Source organism: Triturus cristatus, chromosome 8, assembly GCF_964204655.1.
Source record: "Triturus cristatus chromosome 8, aTriCri1.1, whole genome shotgun sequence".
In the NCBI taxonomy this organism is placed as follows: Eukaryota; Metazoa; Chordata; class Amphibia; order Caudata; family Salamandridae; genus Triturus; species Triturus cristatus.
In genome coordinates this window covers 1166457865-1166473394 of record NC_140591.1, presented here as the reverse complement: position 1 = coordinate 1166473394, position 15530 = coordinate 1166457865, and the positions used below count along the sequence as shown (strand labels likewise).

Sequence of the window (15530 nt, the reverse complement as noted above, 5' to 3'; positions counted from 1 at the left end):
ATTCGTGATCCATCATGCACCGGCAGCTGAGTTTGTCTGCTCTGGCGTTCAGAGAGCCCGCCAGATGTTGAACCACCAGGGTGATGCCCTGATGTTCCAGCCATGTCCAGAGGCGCAGAGCCTCCTGACAAAGGGTTCACGACCCCAACCCACCCTGTTTGTTGCAATACCACATGGCAGTGGTGTTGTCCGTGAACACCTGCACTACACTTCCCCGGACAGAGGGAAGGAATGCCTTCAGTGCAAGCCGGATCGCCCTCAGCTCCAGAAGGTTGAAATGGAGCAGGGAATCCGCCGGAGACCAGAGGCCTCTGATCTCCGCCTCTCCCATGTGGCCCCCCCATCCTAGGAGAGACGCATCCGTCACCACTATGTGCTCCCGTTGGGGTAGGGATGGAGAGGGATCTGCCACTGACCCAATTGCGATCCGTGAACCACCACTGCAAATGTCTCGCAGTGCCCTCCGGGATCAGGAAGTGGTCGGACAGGTTGCCCCGATGCTGGGCCCACTGAAACTTCAGGTCCCACTGCAGAGCCCGCATTCGCCATCTGGCTTGCTTGATGCACCAATAGGATGCAGGAGACCATCAGACCCAGAAGCCGCAGCACCAACCTGACCGAAATCCGGGATAGAGGCCGAAAGATGGGAATCAGAGCCTGAATATCCCGGACCCGCTGCTCCGGAGGATAGGCCCGGAACTGCGCCGAGTCCAGAACCGCTCTGATGAAGAGGAGCTGCTGGGAGGGACTCAGATGCGACTTCGGCACGTTGATGGAGAACCCCAGCGAATGCAAGAGGTCTGCCCTAGTCTGGAGGTGGGAGACGACTGCCTGGGGCGAGCCCGCCTTCAACATCCAGTTGTCGAGATAGGGGAAGACCGAAACCCCTGATCTGCGCAGATGAGCTGCGACCACCGCCATCACTTTCGTGAACACCCGAGAGGCACTGGTGAGGCCGAAGGGGAGCACGGTAAACTGAAAATGCTCCTGGTCCACCGTGAATCGCAGGTAACGCCGGTGGGCCGGCAGGACGGGGTTGTGGAAATAAGCGTCCTGCAAGTCCAATGCTACCATCCAGTCTCCAGGGTCTAGGGCAGTCAGAACCTGAGCTACAGTTAGCATCTTGAACTTCTCCTTCCGGAGGAAGGTGTTGACGCTCCTGAGGACCAAGATAGGGCGTAGGCCCCCTTTGCCCTTCTTGGGAACCAGAAAGTAGTGGGAATAACAACCACAACCTACTTCTGGACCAGGAACGCGCTTGATGCCCCCCTTGGCCAAGAGGGCCATAACTTCCTCCTGCAGAAGTTGCAAGTGATCCCCCAAAATTCGGTGGCACTGCGGTGGCATGGCTGGAGGGGTCACCTCAAAGGGGAGGGAGTAGCCCCTTCGGACGATTTGCAGCACCCACCTGTCCGATGTGATGGTGCGCCAGTGGAGCAGGTGATGGCAAACTCTGCCTCCCACTGGTGTGGAATGGGCCTGAAAGCTCGGACTAGGAGGGCTTTGAGGGGGATGCTGCTGGGGTAGATGTGGACGGATCGGCAAGTTGTCCCCCAGTACCGCCTCGGCGGAATCCATGTCCGTGACCACGCGGAGTTTGGTTCTGCGGCATGTGGCTAGTCGGACGTGAAGGGGCGCCCCTTCCTTGGCCACGAAAGGGACGAAAAGCAGAAGTTTGCGGGCGCTGGGCCGAGAGGCACAAGGACTTGGACGTAGCCCTGGAGTCCTTAAAGCGCTCCAGCGCACTATCCGCTTTGTCGCCAAAAAGGCGACTGCCATCGAAGGGCATGTCCATGAGAGTGCTCTGGACATCCCCAGAAAAACTCGTGGACCGCAGCCAGGCATGTCGACGAAGCGCCACCGTGGTAGACATTGCCCTACCCAGCGAGTCCGTGGTGTCCAGTCCACATCGGATTGCATGCCGTGCTGCAGCCCGCCCCTCGGCAAGAGCCTGGGTGAGCCGTGTCCGGGCCTCCTCCGGGCACTGGGGCAGCACGTCCTCCACCGTAGCCCACAGGGAGTGGGAGTAACGGTCCAAAAGACAGGCGGTGTTCATAGACTGCAATCCTAAACTAAGGGAGGAGAACAGCTTCTTACCAAACTGTTCTAGTCTCTTGGATTCCCGATCCGGGGGAGCGGACAGGAAGGAGGTCTGGGAAGTAGAGGCCTGGATAACCAGGCTCTCGGGTGTGGGGTGCATGGACAGAAATCTGTGGTCGCCCGGGGCAGGGCGGTGGCGCCGGACCACGTTCCGGTCCACAGGAGGTACTGTGGAGGGCTTGGACTAGGTGCCCTTCAGAACGTCAACCAGTGCTTCATTAAACTGCAGCAGAGGCTCCGAGGAGCTTACTGACGGTTGGAGCACTTCAGTGAGGAGGTTAGTCCTCATGGCCACAGCAGGTAGCTCCAACCCCAGGGCTTCGGCCGCCTTGCGCAGCACCACAGAAATTGCAGCACCTTCCTCCGAAGCCACGGTCGGAGGAGAGATGAAGCCAGTGTCAGAGGAGGTGTCAAGACCACTGGCATCCCCCAGCTCATCTGCCCAGTCCTGAGATAACTGGCCCTGCCGGGCCAGAGGATCCTCAGACCCCTCCCAGTCATCACCGTCATCCGATTCCTGGTGTACAGGTGGAATGATCAGAGCCGGGCGGAAGATGAAATTGCCACCCATCGGCGTTGGGTGCGGCGCCGGCCGGTGCCGCTCCGACGCGGGTCCTGGACCGGGACTAAACTGGGGAACGGAGTCATTCGGGGACGGCGCCGGGGGTGGCATCGGAGGAGTCGGCGCCAGCGGAGGGGTCGTGAGGTCGACCGGCGCCGACTGGGGACCAGGCCTGGATCCCCCGGGGACCTGCGGCGTCGGGACCGGAGTCGACGACGGCGCCGGGGCCGAAGCCGCCGGCTTGCTAGGCCTCCCAGTCAAGCCTGTGGGCCCGAAGGCGCACCGGCAGGCGTCGACGGCGGAGCCAGGTTTCTCATGGCCATGAGGAAAGCACTGACCTCCGCCGGAGTCGTGTCAGTCCCAGGGACCGGAGGGTATGGGGATGGACGGGACCCCTGCGGCTCCGTCGGAGCCACGTGGGTGGTGCCACCCGAACCCTCAGCCGAGTTGTGCAACCGCCGAGGGGAGTCAGAAGAACGATGTTGCCTCTTTGACTTCTTGCTGTGCTTCGACTTACCCGATTTCGAAGACTTCGACCCCGACAAGCGGTGGTGGGTGCGGCTCCGTGACCGGTCCCTCGACCTCCTCCTCGACCGGGAGCGGCGCGGAGCCGACTGCCGGTACTCAAGTAGCTTGCGGGACCGCTCCCGCCTAGCTTTCAAAGTCAAGGCCCGGCAGTCGAGGCTCGCCTCGGCGTCGTGGTTGGCTCCAAGGCAATGGAGGCACCTGTGGTGGTGGTCTGTGACCGACATCAGTCGGTGACAGAAGTCACAAGCCTTAAAACCAGGCATCCCTACCGGCACCAGAGTCGATGTCGACAAGAATAGAACCAAAAGAGTTCGAAAAAGTTTAGTAAAAAAACGACAAAAAGGGTATGCTCTTCCCGGATCGGCGCTTACTGGCGCGGAAAAAAGAAGAACTGACGTCAGCATGTGAGGGCGGCGTCTAAGTACTCCGACGACGTCATCCCGGCGCACGACGCCGACACCGGACACGGAGCCGCAGACGACGCCTAGCGACGCGCAGGGGTATTGCTGACAAAAAATCTTTCCAGATCCAGTCTGACGCCTGGGGATATTCTAAGGTGAGGAATCTAACTAACGTGTTTCTTTCAGATACATCGTTACCGGAGGTAAGTAACTTGTACATCTGATAGAGACTACTAGCCACAGATTCCTTAACGTAGAATAGATACCCTAGCCAGACCCAGAAGGAAGGAGGGTCTGCGAGAGAGCCTCCCCAGCAGGAGTGACACTGGGCCCCAGCAGAGGACATGTCACAGGAACCAGAAGGGAAGGCCAGGAGATCCCACGCCCAAGTAAGGGAGGACCGCTCAACACTCCCCAGGGGCAGACAGCGCCCGAAGGACCACAAGGAACAAAAGAAGCACCTCAACCCCAGGGAGAAGCGGCAGAACCGGAGGCAGGGCCCACCGGAAGAAGCACAGACAGTGATGGGAAGCCCGAACACACCGCGGCCGCAAGCAGCGGGGAAGGCAGGAACCGTTCCACCACCAATAGCGCAGGCGTAAGAAGAAAAGCACAGATGCACAAAGCCCCAGCGGAACCAGAGGCAGGGGCACAAGGGAACACATTAAGGGCCACGACGGTGGACCAGAACAAGCAGGCAGGCGCAGGCATGCGCAGCCAGCAGCAGGCACCACCATGAAGCAGCACACCAGACCAAGCCAGGCGCAAGCCGAAGACAGAGGACAGGGAGGGCCAGGGCACACCCTAAAGGAGGGACCGGTGCCGAAACACCCACAAACCCACAAAAGAAGTGGGACCAGGCAGAAGAAAAGGAGAGAGGACAGAGGACGGGCCCAGACCGTCAACCAGACCACAGCAGCCAAAGTAAGCCAGCCCCCCTGGAACACCAGATAGAGAACCAGGCCGAAGTGCCGGACAGAAGGGCGGAAGCACCACAACACCACGCGGCAGACAGCAGGTCAGACTTGACGAGCGACGTAGCGAACCTGGAGAAGGACATACCTGGGCGCAACGCAAGCTGCTCCAAGACCAAATCAAAGAGACGTCACCAGCGATATACTGTAACGCCAAGGAGATCAAGGAACCCAAAAAGGGTGACCACACCGCCCCAGCACATGACAAGCTATGTAATAGCTACAAGTACCCCACATAGGCTATGTTACGTCCCAAGAAAACATAGGAACACCTCTTAGGAAAAAATTCTGCAGCAGAGGACAAATAGAAAAGCCTGCGGGTAAAACCGCAGATGACTTAACAAGCAGCCAATAAAGAAGACACTAAAGGCCCAATACCAGGACCTATACAGGCTTACCAACAGCCAAAACCACAAGGCAAAAAAAAAGGGGGGGAGGGGCTGACCCAGCAGCCAACAGCACCAAAGGGCCAACCGAAGGACCCTGAAGGCACACCAACCACACAGAACACACAACCGGGGCTACTAGTTACTAGGCCCCAGAAAACAATCGGAGAACACCTCCCAGAACACCGACCAACATCCAGGTTCACTGAGAAGGAGGAGGAGGAGGAGAAGGAAGAGGAGGAGGAGGACGAAGCCCTGCAAGGAACCTCTGAATGGCAGAATCCGCAGGGGTGTGACACAAAAGAGCGCCATCGAAGGGGAGGTCAACCAGCCACTCCCTAACGTTCTCAGGGAAAACACTATCCCTCAGCCAAGCATGGCAACGAAGGGCCACCAAGCAACCAAGCACCTCGGAAATATCCAGAGCCGAGCGAAGAATAAACGCCGCCAGCTCCCGGCCATCCAACACATGGTGCTGCAGATCAGCGCAGGCGCCCTCCTGAGAAGCGGAAGAAAGAAGGGACTCCGTCGAATCCCACAAGCAAGAAGTGGCTCTGGTCAACACATAAAGAGTGTTAAGCGCCCGCAATGCAGCACTGGAGGAGGCGAAGATGTTGCGCCCCCAGGAATCTAACTGTAGGAGAGTAGGGTCTGCTTTCTATGTTCACCCCCACTTTTTGCTTTTGCTTCACTGGTTTTCGACTTAGATGTGGCTGTGGGCCTGCTAATCAGACCCACAGCCCAGCTGTTCTCTCTCTAAATTCACTATGCACTTTAGGTGCATAACCCAATTGGCAAGGATCACCTTTTTGGACCCTGTACAGTGTACCCTAGGTACCCAGGACATAGGTGTACCCTAGACCTACCAGGGGCTGCAGCATGTATTATGCCACCCCTGGCTGGCCTCCCAGTATGACACAACTGGCTGATCACTCAGCTGGGGCAAGGTCGTGTAATCCCCCCTTGCTGAGGTGTAGTATTCCTATACCTACCTTATATATAGACACATGGGTAACCTATCAGTCACTCCTATGGCAGGCCTTAACAATCCTGAGGGCAGAGTGCTTGGTGACATGTGAAATGGTGCTCTAGCATGAGCTGAGCCTGTCTGCAGCTTTCGGAACCATGTCCTTATAGCTGTTCTATGATATCGCCTACCATATACTCTTAAAGTGCCTTATAATCCTCGCGGTTATGGTAACTATGGTTTTGCTTTATCAAAACATGTCGTGTAAGGTGTCTAACACTTTGGAATACTACCCCCACACCATTTCTGGTGGTGAGGATAGTATTCCTCCCTTCTAGAGGGAGAAGACATGATGAAGACCTACTACCCGGTTAAAGTTAACCAGAGCAACAGCGTCACAAAATGGACGCTGCTGCCACAGACACGAGTCTGACCTCCTGCTGCGGGGAGACCTTCCAGTGAGGGAGGCTTGGACAATAGGCTTCCTGCCTTGGGAGGTGCTAGCACCACCCTAGACAAGCCTTAGTGTATTGGGGCAGGGAGGGATGAATGAAACGAGACACTGCCTGGGGCACACAAGGTGTCCCATGCATAGTCCAGTTCAAACCGGTGCTGGGGCACTCCAGCCCCAGTCCTGGCGCGAAACTGGACAAAGGGAAGGGGGTGTAACCACCCCCTCCCTGGTCCCACCCATAGGAGGGACCTAGCAGGTAAACCAGCCCCCCAGATTAGTATAAGAGTGGGAGCTGAATCCCTAGGACTTTGGATTATCCTGATAAACTGAACTTGAACAGAAACTCTGGACCTTCGACATTCGACTACGGAAGAAGACTGAAGAATCTCCCTTGTGGCCAAGGAGTGACCACCCTGTGCAAACAGGCACCATCAAGCGACCTGCGGTTTGCTTTGCTCAACGTTCTACGAGGAACGGACTGCAGAGCCCGACCAGCGCCTTGACTTCCAGACTTCTCTGACCCTGATCCACATCCACAGCAAAGCTGAGATCCGTGGAGGCGACGAGAGACGTGGTACCGGCTACCTGGGAAAATTGGCAACTTGCTTCCAGCAAAGCTTCTGAGGCATCCTCGAAGGTGTGCTCTGGGGATTGAGAAGCCCCAACCCCGAGCACCATCTGCACCGGAGATCAGCCCTCCACACTCCACGAGTTCTGCGTGGGGCCCTTCTGCATTTTCCTGCTTGACGCGTCTGTCCGGTTGCTTGCCCGCTGGCTAGTAGCCTTTGTGACGACGAACCTTGAACTTTCCACTGCTGGTTGGGCTCCTCCAGACTGGCCCTTGCTTCCCTGCAAAAAACAGAAGCACCTCAGACCTTCCTGGTCTGCAACAGAAGCAAATCCTTCATTCTGCGTGGGTTGCGCTTGCCAAGGCTTGTTGTGTCCCAACTCGATATCGATGCCGCCGACAGCAAGAGCCCTCGTGGGACAGCTCGACTCCTGGTTCTGGACATCCTCGACGCCTCCTGGTATCCGTGGCTGCTGCAACAAGCTTCACCTCTTCACCGGCATCTTCACGACATCGCCTGGTTCCTTCCTGGTTCCTTCCCGGCTCCTGGCGGGTGACCTAGACTCTGTCCCCTATGCTTGCAGGTATCCTCCTTCCTGATTCCATCCCTGGAATCCACCGGACACTCTTCACTAAATGCCTGTCAGCAACTTTCTTCAGGCATCCATAGGAGTCGACGACGAAACCCTACGCAAGTTCACACCTATGCACCCGCAGCCCGTGGGCTAGGTAACTTGAGTACTCCGGTGCTCACAAGGGTATTGACTATCAAAGTGTCTAGTTTCCAAGTCTCTAACTCCTAGTTCCTTCCGAAGTGTCCTAAAACTCTTAATTTCTAAATACTACTATTTCTATCGACTTTAACGCATTACGCGTGAGTGTTTCCACTCTGCACCTGAATCCCGTGGGCCTCCCACTGCCTAGCAACTGATAGGATAGTGTAGCCCCAGCGATTCCCTAGGCCTAGGCCTAACCTGTGTTCGTGACAGTGGTTCTTATACCACTTACTTAGTATATGGTTTGCGTGGCCCCTAGGGCCTAACTGTATTACTTACCTGTGTGACTTAATGTATGCTTAAATAAGACTGTGTTGTACTTACCTCGAATCTCATAAAGAGTGCTGATGGTTTGACTAGAATAAATACATTCTATTTTTATAATATATCTGTTGTGGTGTCTTTTCATTTGGTATTCAAGGGATTGCAAATGGTATATCAGCTGGCTTCACATGCCATACAGAGTTTAGCCTAAGACTGCTCTTGTCCATGCTACCACTAGGATAGGTGGTCTATAAGGTTGACTTTACAACCAATCACCATAAGGGTTGTTTGGACTGATACAAAGTGTACACTAGAACTAGTGACATCATATATCAGGCCAACTTCTCACATTGGTGAGCAGCGGTTGGGATCTGAGCCTGCTGTTGTAATACCATTGCAATCTTGAGATATCAAATTGAAAGATCACAAAGATATTTGTAAGGTACATATAACATAGCTTATAAATACTTAAGTTCTACTGAACTTAGTTGTTGTAGGTTGAAGGGCCTAGCACACCCTGACTACAACTACTAGAGAGGTTTAGTAGATACAACTAGTGTAGGTAGGTGCACACACCACACCCTAACTACATCATGTCTCTGAGAGGAGATCAAGTTGATTCTCTCTCAGGAGGGTGATATCCTAGAAAGATACCCTCTAGATATGATACCCTACCTTTTCAGGAGATGAGACAATTGTGTACCTCCAGAAAGTTGAAACAGGGTTCAACCCCTACCCTCATTTATCTAGTGGAGATCATAGAAGAGTATGATGCTCAGAGAGCCTCCCAGGACGGTGCCTTAGGTACCAATGAGGGTCTGCCCTCTGCAGAAGATCCCCCTCACAATACTGATCTAGAAGAGTCAGCAGGGACTTCAGAAGATGAGGTAGACAGCCAGGTCCAAGTTAGGAGACTTAGCCAGGCTAACTTAAGCCGACATGGGAGTCTGACGGGGGTCCCCCCATTCTGACCCTCAAGTGGACTTAACCAGAGAAGCAGGAGAGGAAGATCCCCTTCAAGGGAATCTATCCACTCCCATGTCTCTAATAGCTCCAATGCCTCTTCTCACAGGGGAATGTCTTCTTCACAGAGAAAAGAGCATCAGGCCAGAATGAGGGAAGTCAATCTGAGGATTGAAAGGGAAGAACTTGCCCTTGCCAAAGAGAGACTTGCTATGGCCAGAGAGCAAAAGTTAAGTGGGCTAGGACCCACTGGTGGCAGCAATATCCCTAAGGATAGAGACAGGGCCTATGATAATAGAAACCTGAGCAAGATTGTCCCTCCCTACAAGTTTGGGGATGACATCCACAAATGGATAACTGCTTTGGAGAGAGCTTGCAAAGTACAGCAGGTACCCCAAAGTCAGTGGGCAGCTATCTTGTGGCTCTCCTTCTCTGAGAAAGGTAGAGACAAGCTCCTTACAGTTAGTGATGAGGATGCTGACAATTACACAGTCCTGAAGAGTGCTCTGATTGATGGGTTTGGCCTAACCACTGAACAATACAGGTTGTTGTTCAGGGATACCCAGAAGACACAGACTCAGGACTGGACTGACTTTGTAGATTGTGCCACTAAGGCTTTGGAAGGCTGGTTATTGGGTAGTAAGGTTAAGGACTATACAGGATTGTATAATTTGATCATGAGAGAACAAATACTTAACAACTGTCAAAACCAGCTGCTGCATCAACACTTGATTGACTCTGACCTAACTTCTCCCCAGGAAGTAGGAAAGAAGGCAGATAGGTGGGTCAGGACTAGAGTTAAGCAGAAAAACCAGAACCAGGGCGGTGATCAGAAAAAGGCAGACCAGAAGGGTAATGAGCAGAAATCAAAAGACCAGAAGACTTCACCAGGCCCCCAAAAGGCTCAGGGGGAGGGTGGTCCCAAAAAGGATAAAAAGAAAGATGGCCAAAAGAAACCTTGGTGTAACTATTGTAAGTCTAATTCACATTGGTTTAGTGAGTGCACCAAAAAGGACAAGCCCCCAACCACCATTGCCCCTAAGGCAACTGTACCCCCTAGTCCAGCTGTAAGTGGTGGTTCCCAGCAAAGGGGTGTAATAGGGTTAACCCTGGGAACTGAAGTGGATTCTGGCCTAGTCAGAATACCCACTCAGGCTGTTCTGATCTGTGATGGGGACATAGCTTTGTCCTCTACTGTGGGTCCCAGTAACCTGGGCAAGTACAGACAGACTCCTTTGATCAACCAAAGAAGGGCTCAGGCCTACAGGGACACAGGTGCTAGTGTCACAATGGTGACACCTGCCTTTGTGGACCCTGGACAGATCATGCTAGGTGAGAACTACCTAGTGACCAACGCTAGCAATGCCACTACCTCCCATAGTGTGGCAATTGTTAACTTCTCCTGGGGAGGGGTAACTGGCCTCAAAAAAGTTGTGGTGAGTTCAGATCTCCCTGTAGAATGTCTGTTGGGAAATGACCTTGAAACTTCAGTGTGGGCTGAAGTGGAGTATAGGACCCATGCAGAAATGCTGGGAATAGATGCACATGTCCTTGCTGTGACCAGGTCACAGGCCAAAAAGTGGAACACTGAACAAGTGCTGGATCCTGGGACAATGGACCAGACACAACCCAAGAGAAAGAGCAGTAGGGTTAAGGCTGTGCCTTCCCCCCTGCCTTAGGTAGAGAGTCAGCCCTCACAGGAGGATGATTCTGAGAGCCCTGAAGGAACTGTCCTAGAAGAACTGGAACCTGACCACGTTGAGTTTCTTGGGACAGGGGGACCTTCAAGGGCAGATCTGAGGCAGGCACAATTAGACTGTCCTTCTCTTGAACCCCTCAGACAGCAGGCTGCTGCTGAGGCTGCAGGGAATGCTCAAGGTACCCATAGAGTGTATTGGGATGAAGGGCTGCTGTACTCAGAGGCTAGAGACCCCAAGCCTGGTGCATCCAGGAGGTTGGTCATACCATTGAGTCTCAGAGGCTTCCTTCTTACCTTGGCCCATGATATTCCCCTTGCAGGACACTTAGGCCAGAATAAGACCTGGGACAGACTTGTCCCTCACTTTCACTGGCCTCACATGTCAGAAGATACCAAGGAGTTTTGTCGCTCCTGTGTCACCTGCCAAGCCAGTGGCAAATCAGGTGGCACCACAAAGGCCCCCCTCATACCACTACCTGTGGTGTGGGTTCCCTTTGAGAGAGTGGGGATAGACATTGCAGGACCAATGGAGCCCCAAACAGCATCTGGGCACAGATTCATACTGGTGATAGTGGACCATGCCACCAGGTATCCAGAAGCTATACCCCTAAGGACCACAACAGCTCCTGTTGTGGCAGGGGCCCTACTTGGAGTATTCTCCAGAGTGGGCTTTCCAAAGGAGGTTATTTCTGACAGAGGTGCCAACTTCATGTCAGGATATTTGACTGCAATGTGGAAGGAGTGTGGTGTTAACTACAAATTCACTACACCCTATCACCCACAGTGCAATGGGCTTGTGGAGAGATTCAACAAGACCCTAAAAGGGATGATAAAAGGTTTACCAGACAAGCTTAGGCGAAGATGGGATATCCTTTTACCCTGCCTTCTGTTTGCTTACAGAGAGGTCCCACAAAAGGGGGTTGGCTACAGCCCTTTTGAGCTTTTGTTTGGGCATCCTGTAAGGGGACCCCTGTGTTTAGTAAGGGAAGGATGGGAGAGACCTCTCAGACAACCCAAACTGGACATAGTGGATTATGTACTTGGCCTCCGCTCCAGGATGGCAGAGTATATGAAGAAGGCTTCTAAAAACCTTGAGGCAAGCCAAGAACTCCAAAAAGCTTGGCATGACCAAAAGGCTGTGCTGACTGTGTACCAGCCAGGACAGAAAGTGTGGGTGTTGGAGCCAGTGGCCCCAGCAGCACTCCAGGACAAATGGTCTGGACCCCACACTATTGTTGAACAAAATGGAGAAGTCAACTACTTGGTGGACCTTGGGACTCCCAGAAGCCCCCACAGGGTGCTTCATGTCAACAGGTTAAAGGCATATGTTGACAGGGCAGACATGGGCTTACTCATGGCTACAGATGAGGGGTAGGAGGAAGAGAGTGACCCTCTCCCAGACCTGCTGACTCAGAACCCTAATGATGGTTCAGTTGATGGTGTGGTCTTTTCTGACAGCCTCACTGATCATCAGCAACAGGACTGCAGACAAGTTCTACATGCCTATAGACATATGTTCTCTCTGACCCCAAGTCAGACTAACTGGTGCACCCATGAGGTGGACACTGGTGACAGTCTGCCTGTGAAGAGTAAAATCTACAGGCAACCTGACCATGTCAGGGACTGCATAAAGATTGAGGTACAAAAGATGTTGGAGCTGGGAGTCATTGAACCTTCAGAGAGCCCTTGGGCTAGTCCTGTAGTTCTTGTGCCAAAACCTCACACCGAAGATGGTAAGAGAGAGATGAGGTTTTGTGTGGATTACAGAGGTCTCAATGCTGTCACTAGGACAGATGCCCACCCAATACTTAGGGCAGATGAGCTCATTGAGAGATTGGCAGCTGCCAAGTTTTTGAGTACATTTGACCTGACAGCAGGCTACTGGCAAATCAGACTAGCTGAGAATGCAAAGGCCAAAACTGCTTTCTCGACCCCAGGAGGACATTATCAATTTGTGGTAATGCCCTTTGGTTTGAAGAATGCACCTGCCACTTTCCAAAGGTTGGTGAATCAAGTCCTTACAGGTCTGGATGACTACTGTGCAGCTTATCTTGATGATATTGCTGTCTTTAGCTCCACCTGGGAGGATCACCTGGTCCACCTGAGGAATGTTTTAGAGGCCCTGTAAAAGGCAGGCCTCACTATCAAGGCCACTAAGTGCCAGATAGGGCAGAACAAGGTTGTGTACCTGGGCCACCTAGTAGGTGGGGGTCAGGTTCAACCACTGGAGAGCAAGATCCAGACCATCAAGAACTGGACTCATCCAATTACCCATACTCAGGTCAGATCTTTCTTGGGCCTGACTGGGTACTACAGAAAGTTTGTTAAGAACTATGGGTCCATTGTGACACCACTTAATGACTTGACCTCTAAGAAGATGCCAAAGAAAGTTCAGTGGACAGTAAGCTGTCAGAAAGCATTTGATGACCTGAAGCAGGCCATGTCCACAGCACCTATTCTGAAAAGTCCGGACTACTCCAAAGAGTTCATTGTCCAGACAGATGCTTCTGAGTTGGGTGTGGGAGCTGTTCTTTCACAACTGAATATAGATGGTCAAGACCAGCCCATTGCTTTTATTAGTAGAAGGCTGACCCCTAGAGAGCAACGTTGGTCAGCTATTGAGAGGGAGGCCTTTGCTGTGGTTTGGGCCCTGAAGAAGCTGAGGCCATACCTTTTTGGCACTCACTTCAAGATTCAGACAGACCATAAGCCCCTCTTGTGGCTAAATCAGATGAAGGGTGAAAATCCCAAACTTCTTAGGTGGTCCATTTCCCTACAGGGAATGGACTTCACAGTGGAACATAGACCTGGGACTGACCATGCCAATGCAGATGGACTCTCCAGATATTTCCACTTAGAACATGAAGACTCAACTGGTCAAGGTTAGTTTAATGTCCCTAAGTTTGGGGGGGGGTTGTGTAGGAGAGTAGGGTCTGCTTTCTATGTTCGCCCCCACTTTTTGCTTTTGCTTCACTGGTTTTCGACTTAGATGTGGCTGTGGGCCTGCTAATCAGACCCACAGCCCAGCTGTTCTCTCTCTAAATTCACTATGCACTTTAGGTGCATAACCCAATTGGCAAGGATCACCTTTTTGGACCCTGTACAGTGTACCCTAGGTACCCAGGGCATAGGCGTACCCTAGACCTACCAGGGGCTGCAGCATGTATTATGCCACCCCTGGCTGGCCTCCCAGTATGACACAACTGGCTGATCACTCAGCTGGGGCAAGGTTGTGTAATCACCCCTTGCTTAGGTGTAGTATTCCTATACCTACCTTATATATAGACACATGGGTAACCTATCAGTCACTCCTATGGCAGGCCTTAACAATCCTGAGGGCAGAGTGCTTGGTGACATGTGAGATGGTGCTCTAGCATGAGCTGAGCCTGTCTGCAGCTTTCGGAACCATGTCCTTATAGCTGTTCTATGATATCGCCTACCATATACTCTTAAAGTGCCTTATAATCCTCGCAGTTATGGTAACTATGGTTTGGCTTTATCAAAACATGTCGTGTAAGGTGTCTAACACTTTGGAATACTACCCCCACACCATTTCTGGTGGTGAGGATAGTATTTCTCCCTTCTAGAGGGAGAAGACATGATGAAGACCTACTACCCGGTTAAAGTTAACCAGAGCCCCAGCGTCACAAAATGGACGCTGCTGCCACAGAAACGAGTCTGACCTCCTGCTGCGGGGAGACCTTCCAGCGAGGGAGGCTTGGACAATAGGCTTCCTGCCTTGGGAGGTGCTAGCACCACCCTAGACAGGCCTAGGCGTATTGGGGCAGGGAGGGATGAATGAAACGAGACACTGCCTGGGGCACACAAGGTGTCCCATGCATAGTCCAGTTCAAACCGGTGCTGGGGCACTCCAGCCCCACTCCTGGTGCGAAACTGGACAAAGGGAAGGGGGTGTAACCACCCCCTCCCTGGTCCCACCCATAGGAGGGACCTAGCAGGTAACCCAGCCCCCCAGATTAGTATAAGAGTGGGAGCTGAGTCCCTAGGACTTTGGATTATCCTGATAAACTGAACTTGAACAGAAACTCTGGACCTTCGACATTCGACTACGGAAGAAGACTGAAGAATCTCCCTTGTGGCCAAGGAGTGACCACCCTGTGCAAACAGGCACCATCAAGCGACCTGCCGTTTGCTTTGCTCAACGTTTTACGAGGAACCGACTGCAGAGCCCGACCAGCGCCTTGACTTCCAGACTTCTCTGACTCTGATCCACATCCACAGCAAAGCTGAGATCCGTGGAGGGGAAAATTGGCGACTTGCTTCCAGCGCAGCTTCTGAGGCATCCTCGAAGTTGTGCTCTGGGGATTGAGAAGCCCCAACCCCGAGCACCATCTGCACCGAAGATCAGCCCTCCACACTCCACGAGTTCTGCGTGGGACCCTTCTGCATTTTCCTGCTCGACGCATCTGTCCGGTTGCTTGCCCGCTGGCTAGTAGCCTTTGTGACGACGAACCTTGAACTTTCCACTGCTGGTTTGGCTCCTCCAGGCTGGCCCTTGCTTCCTTGCAAAAAAAGAAGCACCTCAGACCTTCCTGGTCTGCAACAGAAGCGAATCCTTCATTCTGCGTGGGTTGCGACAGCAAGAGCCCTCGTGGGACAGCTCGACTCCTGGTTCTGGTCATCCTCGACGCCTCCTGGTACCCGTGGCTGCTACGACAAGCTTCACCTCTTCACCGGCATCTTCACGACGTCGCCTGGTTCCTTCCTGGTTCCTTCCCGGCTGCTGGCTGGTGACCTAGACTCTGTCCCCTCTGCTTGCAGGTATCCTCCTTCCTGATTCCATCCTTGGAATCCACCGGACACTCTTCACTGACTGCAAGTCAGCATCTTCTCTTCAGGCATCCATAGGAGTCGACGACGAAACCCG

General features: G+C 53.2%; 1 long non-coding RNA gene across 4 annotated transcripts in view; it reads right to left on the bottom strand.

The window, feature by feature from the left end:
* Positions 1-15530, bottom strand: part of LOC146805550 (uncharacterized) — a 229738-nt gene that overhangs the window by 153206 nt on the left and 61002 nt on the right. The window lies entirely within an intron of this gene.